Genomic DNA, 15,844 nt, shown 5'->3' on the forward strand with positions numbered 1-15,844 from the left:
TGCTCATTCTCATACAAAAAAGAAACCCTTCTATTTGCACTATTACAAAAAATATACCTGCTAGGATGAATCAATTAAGCCATTGGGACTGTATGCTTACGACCATTACTTGACCGAGCCAGGAGATACATCTGGACTAGAACCCAACTATTGCACTCATAGCCCTGTATCAGATGTGGAGTCTGGGATGGCGCCGCCACTGTAGGAGCCCCACCCCTGTGACCCAGTCAGTCCCGGTGGACCGAGGGGGGCATTGATACGTCTCCATTGTATCTACTTTTCCAAACACTTTTGACCTTGTTTTGGACTCTAACTTGTATGATTTGAATGGAACTAATCTGGACTGACGCTATTTTCAACAGAATTGCCATGGAGTTATTTTTGTGCAGAAATAAAAGTTCTCGAAATGACTTAAAAATCAACAGAGAATATTTTTGAAATATATAAAGAATACGGGTGAAAGAATCAAGGCCAGGGGCCCACACCCTGTCCACGAGGGTGGGGGGCGCGCCTACCCCCTAGGCGCGCCCCCTACCTCGTGGGCCCTTTGGTGCTCCACCGACCTCAACTCCAACTCTATATATTCACGTCCGGGGAGAAAAAAATCGGAGAGAAGGATTCATCGCGTTTTACGATACGGAGCCACCGCCAAGCCCTAATCTCTCTCGGGAGGGCTGATCTGGAGTCCGTTCGAGGCTCCGAAGAGGGGAATCCGTCGCCATCGTCATCATCAACCTTCCTCCATCACCAATTGCATGATGCTCACCGCCGTGCGTGAGTAATTCCATTGTAGGCTTGCCGAACGGTGATGGGTTGGATGAGATTTATCATGTAATCGAGTTAGTTTTGTTAAGGTTTGATCCCTAGTATCCATTATGTTATGAGATTGATGTTGCTATGATTTTGCTATGCTTAATGCTTGTCACTAGGGTCCGAGTGCCATGATTTCAGATCTGAACCTATTATGTTTTCATGAATATATGCGAGTTATTGATCCTATCTTGCAAGTCTATAGTCACCTATTATGTGTTATGATCCGTTAACCCCGAAGTGACAATAATCGGAATACTTACCGGTGATGACCGTAGTTTGAGGAGTTCATGTATTCACTAAGTGTTAATGCTTTGGTCCGGTACTCTATTAAAAGGAAGCCTTAATATCCCTTAGTTTCCAATAGGACCCCGCTGCCACGGGAGGGTAGGACAAAAGATGTCATGCAAGTTCTTTTCCATAAGCACATATGACTATATTCGGAATACAAGTCTACATTATATTGATGATCTGGAGCTAGTTCTGTGTCACCCTATGTTATAACTATTGCATGAGGAATCACATCCGACATAATTATCCATCATTGATCCATTTCCTATGAGCTTTTCACATATTGATCTTTGCTTATTTACTTTTCCGTTGTTACTGTTACAATCACTACAAAACCAAAACTATTACTTTTGCCACCGTTACCTCTACTATCATATTATTTGCTACTAAATACTTTGCTGCAGATATTAAGTCTTTCAGGTGCGGTTGAATTGACAATTCAACTGTTAATACTTGGGAATATTCTTTGGCTCCCCTTGTGTCGAATCAATAAATTTGGGTTGAATAACCCATAAGTATCGGGGATGAGCTTTCGAGGGTAGAGTATTCAACCCAAATTTATTGATTCGACACAAGGGGAGCCAAAGAATATTCTCAAGTATTAGCAGTTGAGTTGTTAATTCAACCACACCTGGAAACTTAGTATCTGCAGCAAAGTAATATGATAGTGGTGGTAGCGGCAACAAAAGTAAAGACAACAAAAGTAATGTTTTTGGTATTTTGTAGTGATTGTAACAGTAGCAGTGGGAAAGTAAAAAAGCAAGAACCAGTATATGGAAAACTCGTAGGCACCGGATCAGTGATGGATAATTATGCCGGATGCGGTTCATCATGTAACAGTCATAACATAGGGTGACACAGAACTAGTTCCAATTCATCAATGTAATGTAGGCATGTATTCCGTATATAGTCATACGTGCTTATGGAAAAGAACTTGCATGACATCTTTTGTCCTACCCTCCCGTGGCAGCGGGGTCCTATTGGAAACTAAGGGATATTAAGGCCTCCTTTTAATAGAGAACCGGAACAAAGCATTAGCACATAGTGAATACATGAACTCCTCAAACTATGGTCATCACCGGGAGTGGTCCCGATTATTGTTACTTCGGGATTGCCGGATCATAACACATAATAGGTGAATATAGACTTGCAAGATAGGATCGAGAACTCACATATATTCATGAAAACATAATAGGTTCAGATCTGAAATCATGGCACTCGGGCCCTAGTGACAAGTATTAAGCATAGCAAAGTCATAGCAACATCTATCTCAGAACATAGTAGATACTAGGGGTCAAACCCTAACAAAACTAACTCGATTACATGATAAATCTCATCCAACCCATCACCGTCTAGCAAGCCTACGATGGAACACGGCGGTGAGCATGATGAAATTGGTGATGGAGGATGGTTGATGATGACAACGACGACGAATCCCCCTCTCCGGAGCCCCGAACGGACTCCAGATCAGCCCTCCCGAGAGGTTTTAGGGCTTGGCGGCGGCTCTGTATCGTAAAACACAATGATTTCTTCTCTCCTAGTTTTTTCTCTCCGAAAGCAAATATATAGAGTTGGAGTTGGCGTCGGAGGGTTTCCAGGGGGCCCACGAGGTAGGGGGCGCGCCCTAGGGGGGGCCCACCCTCGTGAGAAGGGTGTGGCCCCCTGGTCTTCATCTTTGGCGAGGATTTTTTTATTGTTTTTTCTAAGATGTTCCGTGGAGTTTCAGGTCATTCCGAGAATATTTGTTTTCTGCACATAAAACAACACCATGGCAATTCTGCTGAAAACAGCGTCAGTACGGGTTAGTTCCATTCAAATCATACAAGTTAGAGTCCAAAACAAGGGCAAAAGTGTTTGGAAAAGTAGATACGACGGAGATGTATCAACTCCCCCAAGCTTAAACCCTTGCTTGTCCTCAAGTAATTCAGTTGACATACTGAAAGAAAGAAAGAAAAACTTTTACAAACTCTGTTTACTCTTGTTGTTGTAACTATGTCAAGCCAGCATTCAAGTTTTCAGCATAGATCATAACTAACCACACTTGCAATAATTCTCAGGTCTCATCATTACTCATATCAATAGCATAATCAACTAGCAAGTCATAATAATAAATCTCGGATGACAACACTTTCTCAAAACAATCATAATATGATATAACAAGATGGTATCTCGCTAGCCCTTTCTGAGACCGCAAAACATAAATGCAGAGCACCTTTAAAGATCAAGGATTGACTAGACATTGTAATTCATGGTAAAAGAGATCCAATAATAGTCATACCCAATATAAATTAACAGTGATGAATGCAAATGACGGCTGTGCTCTCCAGCTAGTTCTTTTTAATAAGAGGGTGATGACTCAACATAAAAGTAAATGGATAGGCCCTTCGCAGAGGGAAGCAGGGATTTGTAGAGGTGCCAGAGCTCAGTTTTGAAATAGAGATAAATTGTATTTTGAGCGGTATACTTTCATTGTCAACGTAACAACTAAGAGATGGCGATATCTTCCATGCTAAACACATTATATGCGGTTCCCAAACAGAATGGTAAAGTTTATACTCCCCCTCCACCAACAAGCATCAAACCATGGCTTGCTCGAAACAACGAGTGCCTCCAACATACATCAGGTCCCAGGGGGAGTTTTGTTTGCAATTAATTTTGATTTAGTTTGCATAAAGCATGGGACTGGGCATCCCAGTGACCAGCCATTTTCTCGTGAGTGAGGAACGAAGTCCACTCCTCTTGAGAATAACCCGCCTAACACGGAAGATAAGGACAGCCTTTGTTGATACATGAGCTATTCGAGCATACAAAACAGAATGTTTATTTGAAGGTTTAGAGTTTGGCACATACAAATTTACTTGGAACGGCAGGTAGATACCGCATATAGGAAGGTATAGTGGACTCATCTGGAATAACTTTGGGGTTTGAGGGATTGGATGCACAAGCAGTATTCCCGCTTAGTACAGGTGAAGGCTAGCAAAAGACTAGAATCGACCAACTAGAGAGCGATAACAGCCATGTACATGCATTAAAATTAATAAACATTGGATGCAAGCATGAGTAGGATATAATCCACCATGAACATAAATATCGTGAAGGCTATGTTGATTTTGTTTCAACTACATGCGTGAACATGCGCCAAGTCAAGTCACTTAAATCATTCAAAGGAGGATACCACCCCATCATACCACATCATATCATCTCAATAGCATGTTGGCACACAAGGTAAACCATTATAACTCATAGCTAATCAAGCATGGCACAAGCAACTATGATCTCTAATTGTCATTGCAAACATGTTTATTCATAATAAGCTGAATCAAGAACGAGGGACTCATCATATTTACAAAAACAAAAGAGGTCGAGTTCATACCAGCTTTTCTCATCTTAGTCAGTCCATCATATATCATCATAATTGCCTTTCACTTGCACGACCGAACGGTGTGAATAATAATAAGAGTGCACGTGCATTGGACTAAGCTAGAATATGCGAGCATTCAATAAACAAGAGAAGACAAGGCAATATGGGCTCTTGGTTAAATCAACAATAATGCATATAAGAGCCACTTCAACAATTTGATTATGGTCTTCTCCTACGGACCCTCAAAGAAAAGAAAAGAAATAAAACTATTTACATGGGAAAGCTCCCAACAAGCAAAAGAAGAACGGGGAATATTTTTGGGTTTTCTTTTTAATTATTACTACTACAGCAGAAAAATAAACTACTACTAATTTTTTTTGTTTTTTCTTAAGGTTTAACAAACACACAAGAAGACAGCAGGAAAAAGAAAATAAACTAGCATGTATATTACAGTGAAAAAATATGAGCATCGACATCTAGCAATGAGTGTGTGTGAACATAAATGTAATGTCGGTGAGAAATACATACTCCCCCAAGCTTAGGCTTTTGGCCTAAGTTGGTTTATGGCCACGGCTGGCCTGGCGGATATCCATAATAATAGTTGTTGGGGTCGTACTGTGATGAGGAGGAATAGTTGGGATCATACTGATGTGTAGCGGTTATCGCCTGCTGAGCTGCAGCGTGGAGTCGAGCTGCCTCCGCTCTCCTCTCGTACTCTGCTGCCTCTTCTCTGGTAATAACATATCTTCCTTTTGTCTATGAATCAAAGAAGGCAGGGGCAGGAAGAGTAATACGGAAAACACGTCGTTTATCAAAAATTAAACGATATAAGAGAGGTGATTCAGGCCTCTCGACAAACTAGTGCGAAGCCATAGAGTTATAATCTAAATATGCAGGAGGCAACTCCGTATCACCCTTACGAATGTCTATTTCAAGAAAATGAGCTAAGGGGGCTGCAAAAATTCCTCCAAAGAAATCTCCAATTTGTCTATTATGATGCAACGTACGAGCTACAATGGCTCCCATATGATAAGATTGGTCTCCTAACACAGCACTCCTAAGAATGCTAAGATCAGGGACACACATGTGACATGCTTCATCCTTAGCATTTATACATCTACTGATGAAGAGAGCAAAATAATGTATAGCAGGAAAGTGAATGCTCCCTATGGTAGCCTGTGTTATATCTCTAGATTTCCCCACAGTTATACTAGCAAGAAAGTTTCTAAATTCAGATTTAGGGGGATCCCTAACACTACCCCATGATGGAAGTTTGCAAGCAGAAGTGAAATCCTCTAAGTCCATGGTATAAAATTTGTCATAGAGATCAAACATGAGTGAAGCAGAATTACGCGAAGATGAATACTCAAACCTCCTCACAAATGAACTTGTGAGATCATGATACTGGGGGCATTTGTTAGTCTCAAAATCCTCAAGACCGGCATTGCGCAAATATGCTTTGAATTCATCTTTAATTCCCGCACGGTCCATAAAATTTTCCGACGGCCATTCGCAAGGCCGTACTGGAGCGTCTCTTGGTGGATCCTCGTCAGCATCGCGCATAGCAATTCTGGGTCCTTGCTTCTTAGAGGAACCACCTTGGAACATCTTCCTAAGCATATTGTTTTTCTCTGAAAAATTCTGAAATTTTAGTAACTTCAAAATAAAAGTATACCAAACTCAATGACATTGATAGCAACTACTCCTACAAGTGCCTAGAGCCTATATCAAGCATTAGAACTACTTGGAACCATATAAATTTGACATGCGAGCTCAAGAACATGGTCACCTATGCAACACAAATTTGCAAAGAATAAAGCACTAGAACAAAAACTAATTGGACCAATGGAGGAGTCACATACCAAGGAACAATCTCCCCAAGCAGTTTTTGCGAGAGGTGCTTTGAGCAAGGAGATCGAAAATCACAGCAAAAGTGGCTGGAACTCGTGCTTGAGTTGGTTTTTCGGCTTTGTGTGAGATAGAGGAAGAAGATGGGTGCTGGGATAAGTGGAGGAGGGCCACCGCGGGCCCACGAGGCAGGGGGGCGCGCCCACCACCCTCGTGGCCAGGTGGCAGCTCCTCCCGCAGTAATTTTTGCACAGTAAATCCTCAAATATTCCCAAAAAATCATATTAAATTGGCATGGCATTCTGAGGACTTTTATTTTCAGGATATTTTTATATTGCACGAATAAGTCAGGAAACAGACAGAAAATACTATTTTTTACTTTATTTAATATAAATAACAGAAAGTATAGAGAGGGTACAAAAGGTTGTGCTTCTAGTTTCATCCATCTCATACTCATAAAAAAGAATCCACTAACAAGGTTGATCAAGTCTTGTTAACAAACTCGTTCTGATAATCATGAAACCAGAGAAATTTTGAATAACACTAAGTTACCTCAATGGGGATATGCACATCCCCAATAATAAGAATATCATATTTCTTCTTGATAGTAGGAAGAGGGAATTCAAAACCTCCAAATATAATCGATGGAATTTTTTCATTAGAGTTGATACTATGAACTTGAGGTTGTTTCCTCGGAAAGTGTACCGTATGCTCATTACCATTAACATGAAAAGTGACATTGCCTTTGTTGCAATCGATAATAGCCCCTGCAGTATTAAGAAAAGGTCTTCCAAGAAAAATAGACATACTATCATCCTCGGGAATATTAAGTATAACAAAGTCCGTTAAAAAATTAACGTTTGCAACCACAACAGGCACATCCTCATAAATACCGACAGGTATAGCAGTTGATTTATCAGCCATTTGCAAAGATATTTCAGTAGGTGTCAACTTATTCAAGTCAAGTCTACGATATAAAGAGAGAGGCATAACACTAACACCGGCTCCAAGATCACATAAAGTAGTTTTAATATAATTTTTTTTAATGGAGCAAGGTATAGTAGGTACTACGGGGTCTCCAAGTTTCTTTGGTATTCCACCCTTAAAAGTATAATTAGCAAGCATGGTGGAAATTTCAGCTTCCAGTATCTTTCTTTTATTAGTAATGATATCCTTCATATATTTAGCATAAGGATTTGTTCTGAGCACATCGGTTAATCTCATACGCAAAAAGATAGGCCTAATCATTTCAGCAAAGCGCTCAAAATCCTCATCATCCTTTTTCTTGGATGGTTTAGGAGGAAAAGCATGGGTTTCTGAACCCAAGGTTCCCTTTCTTTACCATGTTTCCTAGCAACAAAGTCTCTTTTATCATAACGTTGATTCTTTGATTGTGGGTTATCAAGATCAACAGTAGGTTCAATTTCTACATCTTTATCATTACTAGGTTGAGCATCATCATGAATATCATCATTAATATTTTTACTAGGTTCATGTTCATTACCAGATTGTGTTTCAGCATCAGACATAGAAATATCATTTGGATTATCAGGTGGTTTAGCAATAGGTTCACTAGAAGTTTGCACAGTTCTATCATTTTTCTTCTTCTTTTTAGAAGAAATAGGAACATAAATATTATTTCTTTGAGAATCTTGCTCGATTCTCTTAGGGTGGCCTTCAGGATACAAAGGTTCCTGAGTGATTCTACCAGTTCTAGTAGCCACTCTAACATCATAATCATTTTTCTTACTATTCATTTCATCAAGCACTTCTTTTTGAGCCTTAAGTACTTGTTCTACTTGAGTGGTAACCATAGAAGCATGTTTTGTTAGAAATATGCCCTAGAGGCAATAATAAAATGGTTATTATTATATTTCTTTGTTCATGATAATTGTCTATTGTTCATGCTATAATTGTGTTATCCGGAAATCGTAATACATGTGTGAATACATAGACCACAACACGTCCCTAGTGAGCCTCTAGTTGACTAGCTCGTTGATCAAAGGATAGTCATGGTTTCCTGACTATGGACATTAGATGTCATTGATAACGGGATCACATCATTAGGAGAATGATGTGATGGACAAGACCCAATCCTAAGCTTAGCTCAAATATCATGTAGTTCGTTTGCTGTAGCTTTTCTGAATGTCAAGTATCATTTCCTTAGGCCATGAGATTGTGCAACTCCCGGATACCGTAGGAGTACCTTGGGTGTGCCAAACGTCACAACGTAACTGGGTGACTATAAAGGTACATTACATGTATCTCCGAAAGTGTCTGTTGGGTTGGCATAAATCGAGACTGGGATTTGTCACTCCATATGACGGAGAGGTGTTTCTGGGCCTACTCGGTAATGCATCATCATAATGAGCTCAATGTGATCAAGTGGTTGATCATGGGATCATGCATTACGGTACGAGTAAAGTGACTTGCCGGTAACGAGACTGAACAAGGTATTGGGATACCGACGATCGAGTCTCGGGCAAGTAACGTACCGATTGACAAAGGGAATTGTATACGGATTGATTGAATCCTCGACATCGTGGTTCATCCGATGAGATCATCGAGGAGCATGTGGGAGCCAACATGGGTATCCAGATCCCGCTGTTGGTTATTGACCGGAGAGTCGTCTCGGTCATGTCTACATGTCTCCCGAACCCGTGGGGTCTACACACTTAAGGTTCGGTGACACTAGGGTTGTTAGGAAGACTTGTATGTGATTACCGAATGTTGTTCGGAGTCCCGGATGAGATCCCGGACGTCACGAGGAGTTCCGGAATGGTCCGGAGGTGAAGATTTATATGTAGGAAGTTGTCATACGGTCACCGGAAAGGTTCGGGGGCATATCGGTATTGTACCGGGGCTACCGGAGGGGTTCCGGGGGTCCACCGGGAGGGGCCACCTCTCTAGGAGGGCCTAATGGGCTGTATAGGAAAGTGGAACCAGCCCTACATGGGCTGGCCGCATCCCCCCTTTGGGCCCATGCACCTAGGGTTGGGGGGGAAACCCTAAAGGGGGCGCCCCCCTTGCTTGGGGGGCAAGCCCCCTCCCCTTGGCCGCTGCCCCCCCTCTAGATCTCATCTAGAGGGGGCCGGCCCCCTTCCTCCTTCCCCTATAAATAGAGGGGCAAGGGGAGGGCTGCACACAACATCCAAGGCGCGGCCCCTCCCCTCCCCAACACCTCTCCTCCTCCGTAAGAGCTTGGCAAAGCCCTACCGGAGTACTGCAGCTTCACCACCACCACGCCGTCGTGCTGCTGTTGGAGCCCTCTTCCTCAACCTCTCCCTCCTCCTTGCTGGATCAAGGCACGGGAGACGTCCTCGCTCCGTACGTGTGTTGAACGCGGAGGTGCCGTCCGTTTGGCGCTAGGATCTTTGGTGATTTGGATCACGACGAGTACAACTCCATCAACCCCGTTCTCTTGAACGCTTCCGCTCGTGATCTACAAGGGTATGTAGATGCACTCCTCTCTCCCTCGTTGCCAGATGACTCCATAGATTGATCTTGGTGATGCGTAGAAAATTTTAAAATTCTGCTACGTCCCCCAACATGTTTGCTAACAAGTTTAAGTTCACCTTTAATATTAGCCATATAATCACCCAAGCGTCTAATCATGTAAGCATTTTCTTTTAATTGTCTACCAAAATAAGCATTGAAGTCGTCTTGCTTAAACATAAAGTTATCAAACTCATCCAAACACTGACTAGCAATTTTAGTAGGAGGGACTTCAGCTTTATCATATCTATAGAGAGAATTTACCTTTACTACCTGTGTCGGGATATCGGGATCAGGAGGTTCTTCAATAAATAAAGAATTAAGATCATATGTTTCTTCAACATGCGGTATATTAAGACCATGTATTTCTTTAATAGGCGGTAAATTCTTAACATCTTCAACTTTAATACCTTTTTCTTTCATAGATTTCTTTGCCTCTTGCATATCTTCGGGACTGAGGAATAGAACACCTCTCTTCTTCGGAGTTGGTTTAGGAATAGACTCTGTAATTGGAGCAGTAGATGGCTCAGGAGCTGGCTCAGGAGGTGCCCAATTATTTTCATTTGTCAACATATTATTCAATAGAATTTCAACTTCATCCGGTGTTCTTTCCCTGAAAAGAGAACCAGCACAACTATCCAGGTAATCTATGGAAGCATCGGTTAGTCCATTATAAAAGATATCAAGTATTTCAGGTTTCTTAAGAGGATGATCAGGCAAAGCATTAATTAACTTGAGAAGCCTCCCCCAAGCTTGTGGGAGACTCTCTTCTTTAATTTGCACAAAGTTGTATATTTCCCTCAAAGCAACTTGTTTCTTATGAGAAGGGAAATATTTAGCAGAGAAGTAATAAATCATATCCTGGGGACTACGCACACAACCAGGATCAAGAGAATTAAACCATATCTTAGCATCACCCTTTAATGAGAACGGAAATATTTTGAGTATATAAAAGCAACGTGATCTCTCATCATTAGTAAACATGGCAGCTATATCATTTAACTTAGTAAGATGTGCCACAATAGTTTCAGATTCATAGCTATAAAACGGATCAGATTCAACCAGAGTAATTATATCAGGATCAACAGAGAATTCATAATCCTTATCAGGAACACATATAGGTGAAGTAGCAAAAGGAGGGTCGGGTTTCATTTTATCTCTAAGTGATTCTTTGTTCCATTTAATTAATAACCTCTTAAGCTCATATCTATCTTTGCAAGCTAAAATAGCGGCAGAAGATCCCATATCAAAAAGATAACCCTCAGGATTAACAGGCATATTTTCATCATCACTATCATCATCGTATTCAGTTCAATAATTTCTTTTTCTCTAGCCTTAGCAATTTGTTCATCAAGAAATTCACTAAGGGGCACAGTAGTATCAGGCATAGAAGCATTTTCATCATAAGTATCATGCATAGCAGAAGTGGCATCATCAATAACATGCGACATATCAGAACGAATAGCAGAAGCAGGTGTAGGTGTCGCAAACTTACTCATAACAGAAGGTGAATCAAGTGCAGAGCTAGATGGCTGTTCCTTACCTCCCCTCGTAGTTGAGGGATAGATCTTGATTTTTGGATATCTCAAGTTCTTCATAGTGTCCAGCAGATATAAATCCCAAGTGACTCAAAGAATAGAGCTATGCTCCCCGGCAACGGCGCCAGAAATTAGTCTTGATAACCCACAAGTATAGGGGATCGCAACAGCTTTTGAGGGTAGATTATTTAACCCAAATTTACTGATTCGACACAAGGGGAGCCAAAGAATATTCTCAAGTATTAGCAGCTGAGTTGTCAATTCAACCACATCTGGAAACTTAGTATCTGCAGCAAAGTGTTTAGTAGCAAAGTAATATGATAGTGGTGGTAGCGGCAACAAAAGTAAAGACAGCAAAAATAATGTTTTTGGTATTTTGTAGTGATTGTAACAGTAGTAGCAGGAAAGTAAAAAAGCGAGAACCAGTATATGGAGAACTCGTAGGCACCGGACCAGTGATGGATAATTATGCCGGATACGGTTCATCATGTAACAGTCATAACATAGGGTGACACAGAACTAGCTTCAATTCATCAATGTAATGTAGGCATGTATTCCGTATATAGTCATACGTGCTTATGGAAAAGAACTTGCATGACATCTTTTGTCCTACCCTCCCGTGGCAGCGGGGTCCTATTGGAAACTAAGAGATATTAAGGCCTCCTTTTAATAGAGAACTGGAACAAAGCATTAGCACATAGTGAATACATGAACTCCTCAAACTATGGTCATCACCGGGAGTGGTCCCGATTATTGTCACTTCGGGGTTGCCGGATCATAACACATAATAGGTGACTATAGACTTGCAAGATAGGATCAAGAACTCACATATATTCATGAAAACATAATAGGTTCAGATCTGAAATCATGGCACTCGGGCCCTAGTGACAAGCATTAAGCATAGCAAAGTCATAGCAACATCAATCTCAGAACATAGTGGATACTAGGGATCAAACCCTAACAAAACTAACTCGATTACATGATAAATCTCATCCAACCCATCATCATCCAGCAAGCCTACGATGGAATTACTCACGCACGGCGGTGAGCATCATGAAATTGGTGATGGAGAATAGTTGATGATGATGACGACAACGACGAATCCCCCTCTCCGGATATAACACCCTCGATGCGGCTATAGCTCCCACGTGTCGAGGCACGACTTAGAGACATAACCGCATTGAAAGCAATGTCGCAAGTTAGGCAATCATCACAACATCCCATGCAATACATCATAAAAGGGGAAGGTACATAGTTGGCTTACACTCGCCACGTCACATCAAAGTACATAAATAACATCCATCATACAAACACTCATGGCCCGACTACGGCGCCAAAATAGAAGAAAACCCAACATGCGACAAGGCCCTGAATCGAACCCCAACTAGGCACCACTATTGATCATCAGGAAAAGACACGTAGTAACGCTGAGAGTCTTCGTCGAACTCCCACTTGAGCTCGTACTCGTCACCTGGAACGGAATCACCTGGACCTGCATATGGAGTTATAGTATCTGTGAGCCACATGGACTCAGCAATCTCGCACCCTCGCGATCAAGACTATTTAAGCTTATAGGAATGGCAATGTAAAATATGAGTGGAGCTGCAGCAAGCGACTAGCAAGTATGGTGGCTAACTTATTCGCAAAAGAGAGCGAGAAGAGGAGGCAAAGCACGAGCGAGAAGCTAGAGGAACAACCTGCGCAAACATTACTCCAACACCGTGTCCACTTCCCGGACTCCGCCGAGAAGAGGCCATCACGGTAACACACTCATTTGATTCATTTTAATTAATTAAGGTTCAAGTTATCTACAACCAGACATTAACAAATTCCCATCTGCCCATAACCGCGGGCACGGCTTTCGAAAGTTCAATCCCTGCAGGGGAGTTCCAACTTAGCCCATGACAAGCTCTCACGGTCAACGAAGGAATAGACCTCCTCCCAAGACGTTCCGATCAGACTCGGTATCTCGGTAACTCAAGACACTTCGACAGGTTAAAACAAGACCAGCAACACCGCCTGAATGTGCCGACAAATCCCGATAGGAGCTGCACATATCTCTTTCTCAGGGCACACTCAGATAAGCAATCCGTACAACTAAAACCAGCCCTCGAGTTTCCACGAGGTGGCGCTGCAAGGGGCTCTAGTTTGGACCAACACTCAGAGGAGCACTGGCCCGGGGGGGGGGGTAAAATAAGCTGACCCTTGAGTCTGCAAAACCCAAGGGAAAGAAAAGGCTAGGTGGCAAATGGTAAGACCAATGTTGGGCATTGCTGGACAAGCTTTAATCAAGGCGGAATATCAAGGGGTTCCCATTATAACCCAACCGCGTAAGGAATGCAAAATCCGGGAACATAACACCGATATGACGGAAACTAGGGCGGCAAGAGTGGAACAAAACACTAGGCGAGAGGCCGAGCCTTCCACCCTTTACCAAGTATATAGATGCATTAAGAGAACATGGCAATATAATGATATCCCAACAAGTAAATAAATGATGTTCCAACAAGGAACGGCCTCCAATCTTCACCTGCAACTAGCAACGCTATAAGAGGGGCTGAGCAAAGCGGTAACATAACCAATCAACGGTTTGCTTGGACATGGTGGGTTAGAGTTTCAACATGGCAATTTGGGAGGCTGACAAGCAAAAGGTAGGCATCGTAGCATTGGCATAGCAAGAGCGAGCAAACTAGCATAGCAAAGATAGTAGTGATTTCGAGGGTATGATCATCTTGCCTGCACAATTATCAGAGTTGACTGGATCCTCACAAGCAAACTCAACGGGCTCCTCGGTAGCGAACTCGTCTCCCGGCTCTACGCAAACAAGACAAACAAGCAACAAGGATAAAATCAATCACGTGCAAGACCAAGCAATACGATGCAATGATGATATGCTATGCGGGATGCGATGCGGGATGCAAAATGCAAGATATGACTGGAAAAGCATGAACCTGGCCTCAACTTGGAATTCCAAGTGTGCCACTGGAAAGATGAGATGAAATCGCTTGAAAACGATATAAAGATCATCGGAATCGGAGTTACGGTTTGGAAATGGCAAGCGTTTTAAGAATGACACCGGTCTGTGATTTACAGCAAGTAGGCATCTAAATGCAACGAGAGGAACATGCTACAGCCACCAAACATGACAACAAAATACATGGCAGGGATGCACACAAGATGCTTAACAAAAGACTAGCACTGAGCCACGGCCAATTCATCCATTACGAGGTTCAAACAAGCATGGCAAAAGCGCAAATGCAAAACAGATTCCAGACCTAGTGAAATTAACACTTGTCTGAAATTTCAGATCACGAAGCCCTCTTCGGAGCAGCAAAACAACATGATACATAACCTGATTAAGACAAGTAAAAACATGGCATGGAGCTACTCAATAAGCTTAACAAAAGACCCAAAGTGACCTGGGGCCAAAAGGGTTCACAAAATATACTAACGGGCACACGAACATAGCAAAAACACAATCAGTTTTCAGACAGTGAAAACTGAGACATGCTGAAATATGACTCACGAAGGCATGTAAACGAGCTCGATGCACTCACTACGGTGCAAGTCATGGCAAGGCAAGCATACATCCATTAAGAAGGCACAAAATGCTAGCTAGACATGGCAAGAACAATGGCATAGCATGCACGGATCAACTACAATAACAACGGCAAAATCGCAAACGAGTTGACGATCTGCCCAGATTCACCATGAAGCAAAAGTAGAGCTCGATTGACTCAAGCTAGGGTGCTCCATAATTGCAAAAAAAGACATGGATGGATAGAGCATAACATGATTAACAAAACTCCTTTACTGATCATCCTCAAAAGAGGCACGGATCACTAGGAAACAAGCTGAACATATGGCATCATGAACTAAATAATCCCAGACTTAGTGAAAACTACTAAGTCTCTAAAAACAGATTTCTCGGGTGCCTCTCTTTGCAAGCTTGCACAAGTCACCACACACATCCTAAAAATGCATGGGTTGCACCTCTGGAAAGAGGACAAAATGCTTAACAAAACATATGAGGACTCACAGGTATATCATGCACACAATAATCATGGCAAAAATGACAAAAGTCTAAGATGAATTAGCAGATCTGACAATTAACTCACGAAGCCTCCTTCTAACAACATTTTGGGCATCAAGATGAACTCAAATGAAAATGATACAATGGAATGAAATGATGTACTCGTCGAGGCGAACATTTTGATATACTATATTTCCAAATCGGAGCTACGGATGCAAAGTTATGGGGCCTCGAACAGGAGCATATGAGCTAAAAAAACTAGGGACTTAGCAAAAAAAATAAAACAACCCCGCTGATTAGGGTTACTGTAGCAACCGCGGATCTGGATCGGACGCGCTGGATCCGGCGAGGTCGCTCGCCGGCGACAATGGGCGGTGGCGGCCGGACGGAGGGGAGGCGAGGCCGGGGCCGGCCGGCCTTGGCGGCGAGGAGGAGCGGCACGGCCGGGGACGGGCGGCGGCGGCCCGG

This window comes from Triticum aestivum, chromosome 2A (genome assembly GCF_018294505.1).
Source record: "Triticum aestivum cultivar Chinese Spring chromosome 2A, IWGSC CS RefSeq v2.1, whole genome shotgun sequence".
In the NCBI taxonomy this organism is placed as follows: Eukaryota; Viridiplantae; Streptophyta; class Magnoliopsida; order Poales; family Poaceae; genus Triticum; species Triticum aestivum.